We start from the raw sequence: 17,680 nt of genomic DNA, 5'->3' as shown, positions 1-17,680 counted from the left end.
ATGATGATGATGACTAAACAGTGAAGAGCCACATTAAAGAGTTTTGTTTGGTGAAAAATGCATAGTCCCAGAATATTTTGTTAAAACCAAGAGAAAAATATATTTACAAATAATTAAAATTTATTTTGTGGCAATCCTAATGACTATGTTAATTTATTTATTTTTTAAATATGACAAAGAAACACAGGTAAGTGAAAAATATTTATTCTTAGAAAAATTCAGTATTTTTCAAGGCATTCCATACTGTTCATATATCATAATTCTACCTTAATTTCAGGCTTTTCTTTTTTGTTTAGGAAAGGGAATTGTCAATTTAGAAACCTATATATTGCATCTAATTCTGTCATTGCTCCAGAGTGGCACCTCTAAACTATTCAACCTCAAGATAACTATGCTTGATTTCATGATTGCTCAAATCCATGCACAGTAAATGAACTAATATATGCTACTGGAGTTATAGATTTAGAAGTTATGAAGAAGGGTTTAAGCTCTTTCAGAACTTGAGCCTGCCCTTATTTTCACTACATTTACAGTTACAAGTATCATAGACATAAAATAGAAAAAATCTGTTATGAGATGCATTTTAAGAATAATATTTGCATTTTTAAAAAAAGGCATTTCAATTTATTTCAGATAATTTTTACTTTCCCAGTAATACTGTATATAAGTAGCTACCTTTGATTATTTCTGCTATTTATAAGATGAATGTCCTTCAGAGCAATCACATTTTCATAGATAAGAAAACCGGCAGTACTAAGTTAAAATACCTTTTCTGTTTAAAATACAGAAAAAATAATAAGTTCAGGGACAGAAAGGCTGCAAATGTGATCACAGTTTACCTACATATTCTCCACATTTAAGAAAGGGTTTTCTGTTTGGTTGCTTGGTTTTGGGGTTTTTTTTAAACTTTAAAACAAAAACCCCTGAAGGGCAAAAGAGCTGATGGACCGCTGAGACAGGGATACAAAAAGACTCCTAATCTGAAAACAAACAAACCACCAAACAAAAGAATAATTGTAAATAGACTTTTTACTTCTGACCCAACTCCAATACTAATTTCCTACAGAAATGTTATTAAGGCACTATGATAACAGCGTTAGTCAAATGCTAAAAAGCACCACAAGAAAAAAACCCAAATCAAGCTAATGAAACATTAAGAAGCAACTTCACTAAGAAATATGTCCCTAATTTCAAAACAACTTCAGCCATAAAGTTGTAACAAGACAATAGGTGGAACATTGTCAGTGGCTTTGCTTCCACACATAGCAGTTTAAATGCTGCTGCCTAGCTGTCTCCAGCAATTACTGAAGGGGCACTGCAGTCTTTTATAATAAAGGAAGGCAGCAGATACAGCCTTGATAACACAGGAGGATTCACCCAGAACAAACTATCCACAGAGGAGAAGAGAAAGTGTAAATGAGATCTTAAGGCCCTGAGGTTTATTATTAACATTAGTAGCAGCAAAGGAAACAAGATTTAGACAAGATTTTTTAACTTAGAGATCTAATTTTAGATGTTGGGATTCTCATGAGTGGCCCTGTTTGAAAAGTTAATTGCTATCCTACATAACGTCTGAAAAATAAGCTGTTGAGAGTGCCAAAGGAGACCTAAACCTGTAATTAATAACAAATGCCATTCTCTGTTAGTGTCTCACTTCAAATCTTACATGGCAATGACAAAATATTTCTATATTTTATTGTGATTCTGTGACAAAATTCTTTGAAGCACACTGAGAATGTGAAATTAGCACTTAAAAGGCAGTAAAGAGCTTTGTCAAAATATTCTTCCTGCTTTGCAATAAATTTCCCCAAATGTGGCAGACACTCTGCCTGGACTTCACAATTGGTTTTGTGTAAGCTGGGATGTTAAAGGCCATAATACTTCCTGAACTTTCAGAAGAAGATATAGTCTTGAGAGTTTATAGGTATTACCTGCATAAAAATAAAAGACAAGGGTGTCTAACTTCTGCCTTCTAATGTTAGATAATGTTATAAATAATGCCAATCAGAAAATGACCCCTGAAATGCCTTTGTGATTAAAAGGAATACTTTAAAATATTTTTGTCAAAATATTCCATTTTTCTTTAGAGGGGATGAAGAAAAATGCTGTCATATCCTCTACCTGACTTAATTTTTTCTGTGTCAGTGTATTACCTTCTGCCAATCTCTAATAATTTTAATCAGTTCTAGAATACTGACTAAGCCAAACATCATGATGGTTCATTCTAGATGCATAACAGAGCCTCTATACTTCCTGAAGGAATAACAAAAGCAGAAAGTTTCCAAATAGATGTTTCTTAAAGGTTCATAGTTCCAAAAAATTGGTGGTTTGAGGATTTTTTGTTGTTTGATTATTGTTAGGTTTTTTGGGATTTTTTTTTTTTTGTTCTGATTAACAATAGGACAATTTACCTCTTCTACAGCTTATACCAAAAACCATCTTGATCATGGATAGCCCAATATTTGCTGAATAATGAAACAAAATTTATGTCCCTTAAATGTACCATTGTGGAAATTTGCACAATTTCGTTTCTTGAGTATGTAAATGAAGCAACAATCCGTGGAGCTCTTACACTCCACAATAAACAACATGACTTCAATTTAAGGAAGGGGCATGCTGAGGTGTATGACAATTGAGATAAGTATTTGCCAAACTCAAATATCTTCCTAAACCAACTAAACAATCATGCTTACTCATTTTCCTTGTTAAGGCTTTTAAATCTGTCAGGTAGCTTGCTATATTTTCTTGAGAAATTAATGGAAGTTAAACAAACATACAGAGGGATTAGTACCCTGCCAGGCTTATGAAATCTAACACCTTGCCCTTTAACATCTAGAATTTCAATTAACACACCATTCATAAAATGGTAGCACATATAAAATTTCCTTAAATCTGAAACCAAAAAGGACTTTGTCACTGATTTAATTTCCAAATTTTCTTCTTTCTAGAAGATGGAGTATTACAGAAGGTTTTCACTAGTGACATATCATGCAGTCCAAGTGTTAATCACTATTAGTATTTTAACTCAGTCACAGTCTAGGGTTCCAGGGGAATTAAAATTCAATACACAAGCAAAAAATATAACACAGAAAATATTAATGTTCAGATAACATAGAGCTTCTTCAAATTTCAACATTGAATGGGCATAACAGCAGTGCAATAAGAAGAAAAAAACCACCCCAAAACACTGAACTAGTAAAGCTACTGACTTCTTGCAGCTAAATGTTAGTGCTTTAGCCTGCCAACATCCAGAGAAGGATTTAATTTTGATACTGTAGCAAAATTGAATATGTGAAACTCCTTCCAAGTTTTACAGTCATAGAAATACATAATTTTTAACAGAAATAAAACACATTCAGTAGAGTATAGAGATAAGATACAATGCTACGCTTATATGCTCTCAGAACTTGAGAATATGTTGATCGAAATTTTAGACTCAACCATATTGCCTTACTGGCAGTACACTGGAGGTGGCAATGCAAATCCTCATAAAAAGCAAGACAGAAAATCTTCAAAAAATCTTGCTAGTGGGTAATTCAAAGGAGGAAAAAGAAAGCTGAAAGGAACAACCCTCCCTGGGATTGCTCTTTTTTTTTTCCTATTCTTTTTCTCTACAGTGACTTAATGAATTCTAATGAAATTACATGCTGGTGAAAAAGTCTTGAAGGATTTCACCCATTTACTTCAGATACAATTCTAACTTTGGATTTGAAATTCACAGTAATGCATAACGAGAAGAACCTCCCCCCCCCCAATTTTGTTTGATATTTTTCTCACAATCAACTGGGAGAGAAGAAATGGACTCTGATCAGTTTCCTAAAAGCACATCACCACCCCAGAGAGCAGCTGGTCCCTTACAAAAGCAAAAATGCATGCATCCATGAATGTAGGTATGCTTGCATATCCTTTAGACATCTGCAGTTTCATGAGAATTGATGTATTATTTTCAATGAATATTCTGAATTTATTAATTTTATTTGTTTCCTCTCCTTTCCTTTTTCCAGAAAAGTTTACTGCTGGAAAATTCTGCTGTATCTTGGTAGGCTACAGATAAATTTTTAATTTGACAACAGCTGCGTAGTCTTAAAAGGATAAATTTACATATTGAAACAAACTAGAAGAAATAGAAGGAATATATTCAGTGGCTTTCACGTTCCTGAAAATGGCTGTTGTACATCTTACTATCCATATTTATTGCCTCTTGTGACACATTAGCCATAATTATTACACATTACCAGCCCATTCCTGTATTAATCAAATTTATTCTTTTACTTTAGGTGAGGAAGATTTGTAATTTTGATTATGATGTGCTCCATTAGAAAGGAAAGAGCTTCTAGTAAGAGAGTGCACTAGATTTATTTAAAATTAAAATGAATATAAAAATACAACTTGGAGTGTTCTCGGATGTCCCTTAAGCATGAAAAGAAACAGCAAGAATAATGCTCAATTTTGTCAATATACACTGACAGAGGGAGAGAGAGAAGATTAGGGGATAAGAAAAAGTGAAATGAGGAAAAAAGAAGAACTAACAATCTGAAGCCTTAATACAGTTAGTTGGAAATATTTAAAAATGGCACAGAAATGGGACACCTCTCCTATGAATAAAGGCTGAGAGAGTTGAAGTTGCTTAGCCAGTAGAAGACTCCTGGCTAACATTTAGGCACTGGCCTTTCAGAACTTAAAGGAGGCTTGTAAGAAAAATGGGACAAACCTTTTAGCACGACCTCTTGTGACAGGATAAAGGATAATGGTTCTAAATGAATTATTGAATGATTCTCTAAGAGACTTCAGGTTCCTGAAATTTGCTGAAAACAGTCCTCACATGTACCTGCATCTTCTGTCTTAGATGTACCTGCATCTAAGACAGCCCTTGTAGAGGACAGAGCTTATTTAAAGGAGGAGTGTCCAGTGATATAAGTCCTTTGCCCTAACAAGCGAGGGGGTACCTGAGTGTGTATTCCCTTTTCCTTCCCGCAGGATTGTCTTGGGCACACAGGTAAATGGGCTCCTCACCTTCATGAGTTGTCTCCCCTCACTGTTCACTCTTGTTTCCATTTATGCAGCAGCTCTCTAACTCAATGGCTTTCGTGCTGGCTATTACATACAGCTTGCCAATGTCTCTTTTTTTTTTTTTTTTCCCTCAACACTTACAGTAAAATGCCATGGAGCCAATTCAATAAAAGAATAAAGCACTCTGGACTTTTTTTAGAAAAGTGGGCAAAGGCCAGGAGAAAGATATTTGTGCTACTAAAAGCATTTCCAGAGATGTTAGAACATTTTTTTCTGTTATACATCATAATAGAAAAAAAATTCTTGCTACTTCTTGCAGCTCATAAAACAACAAAAAATATGAAACTCACAGAAGTTCCTCTTTAAGCCCATACTGGATTTAGCATTTGAGAATGCTTCATCCAAGCCACCTATCTGCTCTGTCCTGCTGCATGCATTGCCATTTTTCCATTTCCTTCTTTGATTACATTTAGCTTGGGCAAACAACATCTTATCCGATTTTTCATGCAGTATCATGGGAAGACATTGGTTTGTAAAGTAACTTTGGCCATTAACAGTGTCATAAAGATTGTAATATATTCATTTTCTCTCTACTAATATATTATAAGGTGAGAAGTGCTTTATGGCCCCTTCACAAAGAATAAATCAGTTCTAGCTCAAAGTCATAAAGCAGCAAATTGAAAAGTTACTTTAATTAAAATGTTTTAACATATAGGACTACTGAATAAGCTTAACTTACTGATAAATTAAGCACATTAAATTATGAAGTGAAAACCCACTCTTGTCACCAACTGCCTTCAATATCACCATCTTGCCATCTCGAGAGCAAATTTATGCATCAGTGCTGAAAAATAAAACCTTTTCTGACAGTTAAAAACAAACAAAAACAACGTTGTGTATAAGTTTGGTATTACAGCTTCATTTTCCTTTTTACCCCTTCTACATTTTGTTTTATTTTGCTGTAGGAATGGTTGCTAAAGGTGTAAATTCTGATTAATAACATAACACAGCTAAGCATTTGCTTTGATAGTTAAGCATTTCTCAACTACCTAGCTAAGGTACAACGAAGCAAATTTCAACAAGAATATTTTATATATTACAAAGAGGATCATATTTAGCAATTTTGTGCAGTGTCCTTCGATTTCTTCCAGATAGAGAGAAGTTTGTAGGGAAAGTTGTTGTAGCATATATTCATGAACTGATCAGCCTACTCTTGTAGAAGAACATAAAATCATCTTTAAACTCAGTTCATTGACCATGTGAGTCAAATATCTGAGCTCTCAAATATAAAAATGCTTTTCAATATTAAGGTCTCTCAGGACTTTTTTCTGACAAATGATTTCTTCTAATATGAGTGAGGCACTGTTCCACAATTAAATAAAATCTATATAGGCTGGCTTGCTCTTAAATTTTTTTTACTATTAGTATTTGAAAGTTAATAAAGTGTAAAGAAATTATGGAGATGTGTTTTTAGTACTAATGTTTGCAAAGTAAAAATTAAACAATAATAAGCCAGAACTCACAGAAGAAATACATTTATGCTTGTGTAAAGTCCAAACATAAGATTGTGGTCCCAACTCACTGGTTCATAGGCCAGGAGATGCTTTCTTAACCAGCTTTGGGTAGTTAGCTTCAAAGTAGATCCGACACCATTCCATTCCTATTATAAAGCCCTTTTTAACAGAATATCAGAATAGAGGAAATATCAGAAAAGAGCAAAAAGGTTTTGCAATTTGACATCATAGAATGTTTTCTGCTTTTTTAAAAAGTAAAGAGCATTGTTAAACATGGTATACTTTGTTCCCTTAATGAACCCTTTTTTTTTTCTGTTTTCTTCACAGGTAAATGCTCATCAGAAATTAATAAAAGGGTTATAAATTCTACTTCAAACCAGCTGAAGACTGGATGTCCTTCAGGAACACAGTGAAACATATGTATAATCTAATGTTTAAAACCAACCCTGCAAAATACATAGAAATCCTTAAAAGCAAAAAAAGAGTTTCCTCAAATCTGACTTGTTTTCACAGAGCTTTAATTAGGGTGTTATTAGGAGAAATAGTTCAACAAGAAGGGTTTAGAAAATTTACTAACCTCTTAGGACTACAGATTGAACCAAAATCAATGGTAAAATTGTATAAGAACAATGCATGAACTAAGCTAAGGGAGGTTTAGCAAGAAAATATGATCCCTATATTTCTGAACTGTTAATGCTTGACATTACCTCCTCCACTGTTCCATGGTCTGATGAAAGTCCAGCAGAACTAGCAAGAAAATCACAAAATCTTCCTCCAGATTATTTATTCTCCAAATTACAGAGTATTCTGTGCTGGAAGGGACCCAGAAGGATCATCAGGTCTAACTCAAAAAAGGGGCATCTCCTGAATGAAGAGGTTAAGTAACTTGGGTAAGATTTACTAATAACTGCATGATATCCCAAAATTAAAGAAAATATTATGAAGGGAAAAAAATCATACATTTCTTATGACATCAGGGAAGGGACTGATGATATTCCTTGTTTTGGAAACTTACAGCTTCATCACAAATTGGACAGTGGTCATAGTTCGGGGTGTATTCTTTCAAAGAAAGGGGAATGGAAAAATATTGTTAAGTAGGCAGAATTTTTCATTTACTTGCTTCTGAAATGTTCCAATTTATGATGTTTGTAATAACACATAATGCACCGAAAAATGTCAGTGACCTAGAAGACATAACCACATACTGAAAATACACTACACACTGTTTAACTTCAGATTTTCTCTCTCCCATTCTCACTACCTTTGTAATATTTTATCAGGCTAACCTTCATTCTCTTTCCAGCTGTATTGTTTTACTTACTCTTGCTACAACTCCTGTCCTACTTTCTGGGCTGATCTCTGCCTGTCATTTATGACCCTTCCACCCCTCCACACCTACTCTTTGCAAAGCATGTAAAAAACATCTTTTCATACCTCTATTAAATTAGCACATCAAAGAGTAACCTTTCCACAATGATTTTATAACACTTTCACTGTCACAGATGTCTCTCCCAGACAAGAAGAGCAAGCCAATATGAACAAACCCCGTCCCCCCGAAATAATAAAGAAATAGAGGATTCTTTTTCTCTATTCTTAATGCATCTGAAAATGCAAGAAAAGCCCTGGAAATTTTCATTAAAACAAACAAACAGGAAATTGCTAACTCAGAGTGGCTTAGTTTATTTGATTAAATTGAATCTGATAGCATATACTAACTGAGAAACTGGACATGCCCAGAAGTATCTTCTACAAGTTAATGTGAAGAAACATAACAACCTAAGAGAAGCATCTTGTGGCTTCTGTATTGAAATAACACAGTGACATGAGCATGGCATGAACCTTTATTCCAGAGCTTGATCAAACACCACTCAGTTTACCAAAACAGGAATAGAATAAGATCTTGAATATGAAGGTAGGTGTGGGACTCTAAACCTATGAAACTGATTTTGAAGAAATATATTTGTATAGTTAGTACAGTCATAGTCAAGTAGACTCACCCACTCTTTTCAGCGAAGGGAAGTAGACATGATAGCTCTTGAGACATTTACTCCAGGAATATTTATACTTTGTCTCAATGATGGTAGGGTACAATTCTGCATTACTCAGAAGAACCACAGTAACATTGGGTTCTGGGAAAACTCTCTACACTAAACAGAATCTTTTCCGAGCCAGAACAACACAAGAGACCAAGGCATAAATAAACATTGTCTTAGGGCAGCACTTTGGTTCCTTCCCTGTATAAAAGCTATTTATGAAACTGTTCCCATACCTGTGGAAAGACTTCACTACTTCTGTCTTCCCTGACTAAGGGTGTGGAATTTAACAGACAAGGTTTCATCCTGATGATATGGCTTACTACAGTAACGTCATATAACTTTTTTATATATATCAAAGACCATGATTATATTAAAATTAAATATTCTATTTTCCTAATATTATAATATTATAATTCTAATATTATAATACTATAATTCTAATATTATAATTTATCTTAAGAGTGTTTAATATTGCATTATCATTGAAATATTGCTCACAAAACTGATAGTAATTTTTTTACACAACAACAAGAGCAACAACAAAAACAAACAGTAACAAAAAACCCCAAATCAGTATGCTATACTTAATTATATGTTTCCTGATGCAGTTCCCCAAGTCATCTTTTCTTTCTCATTCCAATTAATATGCTTAAAAACACATAGACAGCAAAAAAAGTTGGACTACAAATCATTGTTAAAGCTGCAAATTAATTCCTTATTAAATGAAGATATTTTAGAAATGCCAAAGAAGATCAAGATAGGGAAAATGTTAACAGTTATCAATATAGGCTGTCACTCACTGAAAAGAGTGACAGGCATTTTGAAGTAGCTAAAAATAAAGGCTTAAATAGTCAACAGTAGTACTTTTCACCTGTTCCATGACTTATGGCAATGCTGCTTTTAAGATTAGTACTTTTTCAGTAATGAATAACTTTTGGGGTATGAGATACTTTTTTCAGTCAAATTACTCTGTTTTCTTTACACAGTATTTGTCCAGATTTATCTCTGATGCAATTCCTTTACTTCTAGCAAACCATACCTTGATCATTGCTCCTATGACATTAAGACAGCACTCTACTCTTCTGCACTTAAAAAAATGAAGAGATTACATTCATAAAGCCTTTCTTGGTTTTCTTAAGGTAAAACAACATACAAGTACATCTGTACACTAAAATAACCGTACTAGTAACTTCTAAAGTTATGTGTCCATTACTGTAAGCTGCTTTTGGAAAAGATGACAGCAAGAACTAGACCAAAACAAAAGGGGAATCTCAGAAGTCTGCAGTTGAGTTTTTACCTCAACTTCAGATTTCCCAAAGGAAGGTGAATTAACAGATTTTCAAATTTCTATATACAAAATTTGGTTAGAGTTTCCAGTAGTTTACCAATTGCTCCTATTTTAAAGCAACGGTATGCAAAATCTTTGTACCTAAGAGCGTGAGATCTTCTCAAAGCTGAGCTACTTTTTTTCACATTTTAAGCTACTTGGCAATTTCTTAAAGTGGAGCATGCTGACATTTCATGCCAGTTTCATTTATATTTCAAAACTAATTCCATGAAGTGGTTAGTGAATTTAAGAAAAAATGCTGATAAGAATTTCCTCCTCCTTCTTGGGAATAACTTTAACCATAGAATCAGAAATCTATTAATCTACAGAATGATTTTGAAAGGAAGCACACCTTGGAGGTTATCTAGTCCCACTCACTTCTTAAAACATGACTACTTAGATCAAGATGCTGAGGATGATGCCCAATTTATTCTTCAAGGACAGATATCTCATAATTGCTCTAGGAAACTTTCTTCAGTATCTAATCCCCCTCATGGATAAAAAACCAGCCAAGTAGCAACTAACAAACAAGCCAACCAACTAACCAACTAACATAAAATCTTCTTATACCTAATGGGAATCAAAGCAAGATACAATTTTGAAAATAATTCTCAAAGGTGCATGCATCCCTGACATACCTAAAGTGGGGCATGCTGGTAGGTTTACACAATTATGTTCTACATAATGGATTTACAAGCTTTTTCTCTGCCAAAGACATCCTATAGATGTATTTTCATTTTCTGGGTGGCAAGAATTTTCAAGGAAGACTGAACAGCTGCCAATTTAAACACATTGAAACACATTTTAAACACCTTGAAGAAACAATGCAATTTTTTGCTACCTGAAACATAAGTGAGATATGCGATGTTAAAGCATGAAAGTCCCAAGTGTCCTGGGGCAAATTTAACCTCTGGAAAGCACTCCTGTTCCTCAATACCTTCTCATACCATGTGCAGGGTGTAAGGAGAGGGCTGGGTCCGTTTCCAGTTTGGCCAGACTGTGCAGGTTTTGCAAGCTGGTGGTGCTGGGCTCCGTGTGGTGAGCCTGTGAATTGTTTTCCTGTCTTGTACACTCTGTTATCAGTATTAGTAGTGTTATTTTGCTCTTCTTGTTTCATTACTGTTCCTAGTTAATTGTTCTTTTCTCAATACAGGATCTTTACATTTTAGTGCGACCCCTTCTCCTCTCCATCCTGCCATAGACAGGAGGGAAGGAGTGAGCAAGCAGGGTGTGATCTTGGGTGTTTCAGTGGGAAAATTAAACTTGAAAACACCACTCCTAAACCAGGACAGAGGGGTTTCTTGCTTTGTCATTATTATGTATTATACTGTCAAAGTCAGTCCAGAGGTAAAGTGCTACTGATTAATTGTAGTAAAACAGAGAAATCATTGTATTTCCTTTAAACAAAGGATATAGATCATCAGAGATAGATGGATAGATAGATAGATACATAAACATACATACAAACATAAATTACTACACTTACGTATATATATGAAATTAAATATCATAAAAGACCAGTCTTGACAGAAGGCTGCAACTCCTTATCAGTTATTTTTAATGAAAATTTTAATGCATTTATAAATCTGGTTTTATACTATTTTAGATATGTGATACCACAGTTTTTCAGTATTTCAGATTATAAACTTGAGTTTGTTATTCTTTTAAGTGCTGTAATTATTTCTGAATTTCTAAAACTGTCTTTCCATTTCCCAGCACTTCACAGCACACTATTAGGCAAAGGCTATGTACGTGTGTAAAGAAAACAGAAGGTTTATTCCAGTCACACTGGGGAGTTAGACACTATTATCCCTAAACATTTAAAAGTACATGTCCTCCTGAAAGAGATAGCAATACTTCAATTGCACCGACTTTCTTCAGGGAAGAAAAAAAATCCACAGAAATATTTTTCATAAAAGGAAAATTCACCTGAAGCAAACATTTGCATGATTAAGGCTGGAATAAATACCTGCTTTAAAATTACAATTTGAAAACCTAGAAAAGTTGTGGGGTTTTTGCCTTTTTTGGTTTAATTTTAATTAGTTGTCTTGTTTTTTGGCCAGAACAAAGTTAATTTTTTCACAGTAGCCATGAGGGAGCAGAGTCTGGGGCTGTGTGGGTGTGTCTAGGTTGTTATTCTAAATCACCTAAGGTCATGCTTGGTGGCAAGAGTAAGGGGTTCTTGCCTCTGAGAAGAAAGTGGGCATGGCCTGTGGTCAGCGAAAAAAGCATGGAAGCGCAGAGGGTCTGTCTGCAATTGTTTCTTATAGTCCCAGGCTTTTGAGCATTTTTCCATGTAAATCACCCTCTTTTGCACACCTGTGTTTTTATATTTTTGTAATTGCTGTCCATTTTTCTTATCTCATTGCTGTTTCCAGTTCATTGGTTTTATCACAAAACATAATTTTTGCCTTTTGTCTCCCACAGGAATGATAGGTTGACGAGTGACTGGTGATTTGGAGTGCTATTCCTAAACCATTACATTAATAAAATAAATAAACCAGGAAAATAAGATTTTACACATAGATCCTTCATTTCATAGTTTTTCTCGAATTGCAAAATATAGACCTGACAAAGCTGGGAAAAATATGGGAGTATTGTATACACACTTAATGGATAAAAATAATTTTGTGTGCTAACTATTCTGTCTGGAACTGAAACTGCTTGGATCCATGACAAAACTGCATCTCAAAGAGCTAATGAGATACTGAGCACTTGTGTTTTTTTAAACATAAATCAAAATTTGTGACATTAAGACAGAAATATTACATCAAGAATAAAACCAACAGTAAGTGTGATCTTGCTGCAAACATAAATGAGAACATCAGTGGGAAAACCATCATCAATACAACAATAGCACAAAGATAAACTTACCAGGTTGACACTGCTCATTTTTCAGAATTGTGGTGAGTCTTCCACTACTTCCCTCCTTCAGACTATCTTAATATCAACCTGATAAGAAAATAAATAACAAAAAACTCAACTCCCAACAAATAAAATGCATAAAATAAAATAATATTTTAGACAAAATAACTTGAGTTACTGAAATCCTTGACTAGATTAGTGAGATGGATGATCTTTTTCCTTTCACTGTTTTTATATCTCAAGAGTGAGTACCTAGCACATCTTTGACGTTAAACACTCATAGAAAAGAAAAGCATATCTGTGAAAACTGTTAAAGCTGCATATTTACTCAGTTTTTGACTGTTTTAAAAATTTAGTAAATAATAATGGAATCTTTAGAAATGTAATTTATGAAGTTGTAGTCATACATGGCAGGAGATAAAACTTGTTGCACATTGAAATCTAGGACTAGAAGTAGTCTTTTATGTCTCATTTTTTTCAAAGTGTACTTAATGCTATTGCAGGTTTATATTACTTAAAAAAGAGCTTACAAAGCACTATAACACAGTAATTGATTAAAAAAAATCATAGCTTTTTTTATGGAGGGAGGAGATAGGGCAGGTTTAAAGGAAAACATCACTGGGGAGCTGAAATCTACAGCGTGGCGGTTCCTCAATAAAAAGTCCTCCTTCTGGTTATATAACAGTTGTAGTATCATTCTTAAAAGTGATAGTCCAGATAATTAGTTCATGAAATTCAAATAGTCTTCCATATTTCTACCTGGCACGGGGTTTGACTTGAAAATATTGGCTTATTTTTAATATTTTTTTTTAATTAGGGTGGCATTTTGGATTCAGGACTTTAAACAACTTCTACCATTTTGGTTTTGAGAAGCACTTGGCTGGACAAGATATCACCAAAAACTAGTACCAAACTGAAAATCTCTTAAGAAGACTGAGATCTCTTAAGAAGATCTCAGTTGATATGCTGTTATTTTTTTCCTGAAATAATCACCCATTGGTTTATCATGCTGACTAGACAGGGTTAGATTGGTTAGGTTTATTTTAATTTTGACGTGCCAGAGAAGTTAGAGAGGAAGGTTTCTTAGCTTAGCAAATGTCTTTTTGCATAATCTAATGCTAATTTTTCTCCAGGTGCACTTTTAGGTATGCTCTTCTAAATCACAGCTTTGTAGAAAAAAGACATAGGCTTGACTTAGCTATCTCAAATATGCTTCCAAAGTTTATTTCTATGACTAACACAAAAACTATCTCTCCACTTTCTATTGTTAAGATCTCAGTCAAGACAACTGCTTGTATTGGAGTAGTCTCTGCTTCTTAAATACCATTGCCTTGCAGGTTTTACAGCCACAATACTGTGATTCATGTTGAGAACTGAACTTAATGTATTAGGCTTTTTTAATTTTTCTATGAAGAAACACAAAGCCACAGACCAATTGTCTGGAAAGGACCTCTGGAAGCCTCTTGATCAATACCCCAATTCATATGCTGGATCAGGACTGAATTCAGAACAAAGAGTCATAAACCTAAGTATTGGAAAGTACATTTTCATGACACATTTAATCTTAAAAGTTAATAAACAGCTATAATTTTAGCAATTCTCTGTCATTTTTACAAATGTATAAGGGCTAATTAACATAATTTAGTTGGCTTTGATTACTATTTTAAAATTATTTGTTTTATATAATTTTCTTTTATCTTATTGCTATCCCTAATTTGAGTACATTACATGTTCTATCTATCCATCCAGTTTTAGATATTCCTGTTCCATATCTGGATCAATGAATGCATTAAAATTTGCCCCATTTATGTGACAGAAAATCTTTTCCTTCAAACTACTTTTAAAGCTAGCAAAAATAGTTGCTTCATCCTCTGTGTAATGAACGATAAGTTTTCTAAGAGTAGACATTTTTTAATAATCTACTTAGATGGTATGAAGGTTACCAGAATGATTTTTGTGTTGTTTCATGACTTGGAGAATGTTTTTTTACTGTCATAAACCAGGAACACTAGAAAATTTCTTCACTGTTCAATTGACTACTTTCAGAATGCACTGTTTAAATAATTTTCCTTCTAAAGTGTTATGAAGAATTATGTTGTGTCAGATGCACTACTAAGTGGTACTCCAATATTGACCTGTGTTATGCACAGGTATAATACAGGTCAATATTAGGAATTGAGGAAGGCTGTAAGAATACTCACTTGACTTGTGAGGCATTTTGTAGAGTTCTTGACAACAAAAACTAAGTAGCATAAGTCAAATTCATTTGTTAATGAAGATGAAGAGGCAGTCAAGGTAACCCCAAGAGGCAAATATAGAATAGAAATAAGCACAAACTCTTCAAGAACTTGGGATTAAGGCAGGCAAGACCTTTGACGTTTCTTCTTAAAATATTAATGCCATTCAAAAGATTCAACTACTGAACTTCTGGATTATGCATAAAGGGTGACATGATAAAAGATTTAAACTCAATATGCTGAACATAAGTGTCTGCTTAGAATCCTGTACCTTTACATACTGAAAAGTCAAGGCCAAGAATTAAAGCTTAGTTCTTGTTTCATTATACACATTTTTGTCATTATGGTAAGATCAATCATAAATTATTGTCTCACTGGGAAAAGAAGAGAAGCAGAGAAAATGGAGACTTTGATTTATAGTTCTTTTCTGGAGATAATCTAGTCATTGCTTCAGAAGAAATTATTTTCATGTTTTACCTGACTTTGGGCCAGTACCTGAGCAAAACTAGCTGTTCACAAAATAAAAAATAGTTAAAAAAATTAGGATCTACTCTGGAAGCATGGCTATCAGAAGAATACACGAGAAATTTTAGTTCAATTTTTATAACATTTATGTCATGCATTCAGTGTGTACTTGGCACTAAAGAGAAAGCAGAAACTGCCTCTGCCCTTCTCTGACACACCCATCCTGAAGAGTCCTAGCATTTCCATAAAGGCATTTTCTTACTTCAAGCACATGCCTTATTCCCTCCTCTAAATTTTTTACTAATGAAATTAAAATGTACAGTGAAACCGCATGACCGAGACAGTAAAATTATAGCACAAGAAATGGAAAAAATTAAAAGAAAAGCAGAAACACTAACTGCCAATGTTCAGAGCAATAATGTGAGAGTCCTCTGCTTGGAGTAAAGCCTAATTTACTTTCATAGAACCATGTTTCTCTAAACATATTTTACTTGACAATTATAATCCTATTTCACATATCTAACGCAGTTTCATAGACTCATAGAACAATTTGCTTTGGAAGGGATATTTAAAGGTCCTCTACTCCAAATTGCCAATTGGCATTTTCTCAAAATTTGTTTCCTTTAATGAAGTGCTTCAGCAAAAACACCTCTCACAAATTTTTCATTATAATTACCTATACAAAGATATAATTTATCTAGCACGATACTTTCCTAATGGACTAACCAGAAAGAATTTCCTCCAGTCCTCACATTAGGGCAGAAACATTACATGATCTATATAAATATTAATGTCTTGAGACTAACAGAACTAATGGAATAACTGTGGTAGATCCATGTTTTTATCATATTAGATATCAAATTTTGGTTTGCATCTGTCTGTGGGCAATGAGTACTCATTTGTTTTAGGATAAACTTACTACACGACTTGCAAAGAGAAAGAGAGCCAAAATTTTTCCTAATACATGACTGGAATTTACTACACTGAAAGAAGAGCTACTCTATGGTCAGAAAGTAATAAAAGAAAAAAAAAAATCTCTCTTTCTTTTTCTCTCTTTCTTTCTTTCTCTCTCTCTCTCTCCCTCTCTCTCTCTTTTTGGAGAATAAAAAAGGAAAACAGCAAGATATATCCTCAGTAGCAAATCACGTTCAGATTTTTCACAAAAATTTAAGGATTTGACTGTTTAAATAATAAGATAACTGCTTATAAATGATGGCCAAACACAGACATCTTATTATTTTGATTATGCTTATGACTTTTAGAGGTTTATTAAACATACAGGTGACATTCAGCTCTGATCTTTAAACTGCCAGTACTAGAATCCAAGAGCATTTACAAAAAGGTTGCTCATTTTATACAAGAATCCTCACTTTCCCTTAGCAGTATTGGAAACAGACTGCTGCTGAGCTTAACATCTGGTCTGAGTAAATAAAGAAATTCTCAGGGTGAAGAAATCACATTTTGCTAAGTTGTTTAAGTGTCTTCCCAGCTGAGAAATCAGAAATATCTTACCCATAGAGAAATGTGAAAAATGACGGAGGACATGATAAGCATTTGAATTAGGAGACATTATTTGAATTTTTGAGGGCTTATTTTTTGTGCTGTGATTTTATTTTTTTACCTCTCACAACTAGGAATATTGAGGGGCTGTTATCTTACTTACTAAACAGGACCTATTAATTTCAAAAGGACTATTTATATAAAAACATACTTTCTCAGTGTAATCAAAGAATGTTAAGGGTTGTTTTTAATTGTGTGCCACAGAGAAAACGAAATGGCACCTGGAGAAAAAGCAGCTTTCACCAGGAAACCTACTATTAACCTATTAACCAGTTAACAGAACAGGAGGTATCTACAGTCTGACATCCCCAGCTTTATGAGCAGATGAAAATAAATTTTGTAATTGATTTCTCAAATGGCTGCATTAAATAGAATGCTCTTCTGCCTAACAGCAAATATCCCACTCATGATATTAAAATTCAATGGCACACTTTCTAGAAGGATGGTGTGCACATATATACATTTCAGCTGCAAGGCATCTGAGAGATCCTGTCTCTACCCACAACTGATACCACAACTTAATTTATAACTTGAACAAGATGCAATGAAGAGCCTAAGAGCAGTGGGCTTGAAAACTAAATATTTTATGAAATTGATCACAGGTAGGAACCCACTATTTTTTTAATAGAAAAATCAGATCACTTGCATGATTTGTTTGAGCACAAG

General features: G+C 33.9%; 1 protein-coding gene across 4 annotated transcripts in view; it reads right to left on the bottom strand.

Moving 5' to 3' along the window:
* The window catches only part of LINGO2 (leucine rich repeat and Ig domain containing 2), a 489,656-nt gene that overhangs the window by 221,833 nt on the left and 250,143 nt on the right, over nucleotides 1–17,680 (bottom strand). For all 4 annotated transcript variants that reach the window (XR_004061487.1, XM_030968283.1, XM_030968284.1 and 1 more), the window contains one exon: nucleotides 12,762–12,839. The gene's annotated coding sequence lies outside the window, so the exon portion shown is untranslated. The remainder of the gene's footprint in view (nucleotides 1–12,761; nucleotides 12,840–17,680) is intronic.

Source organism: Camarhynchus parvulus, chromosome Z (genome assembly GCF_901933205.1).
Source record: "Camarhynchus parvulus chromosome Z, STF_HiC, whole genome shotgun sequence".
Lineage (NCBI taxonomy): Eukaryota > Metazoa > Chordata > Aves > Passeriformes > Thraupidae > Camarhynchus > Camarhynchus parvulus.
Note: the sequence above shows the minus strand (reverse complement) of the source record. Positions and strands in the feature narration are given on the sequence as shown.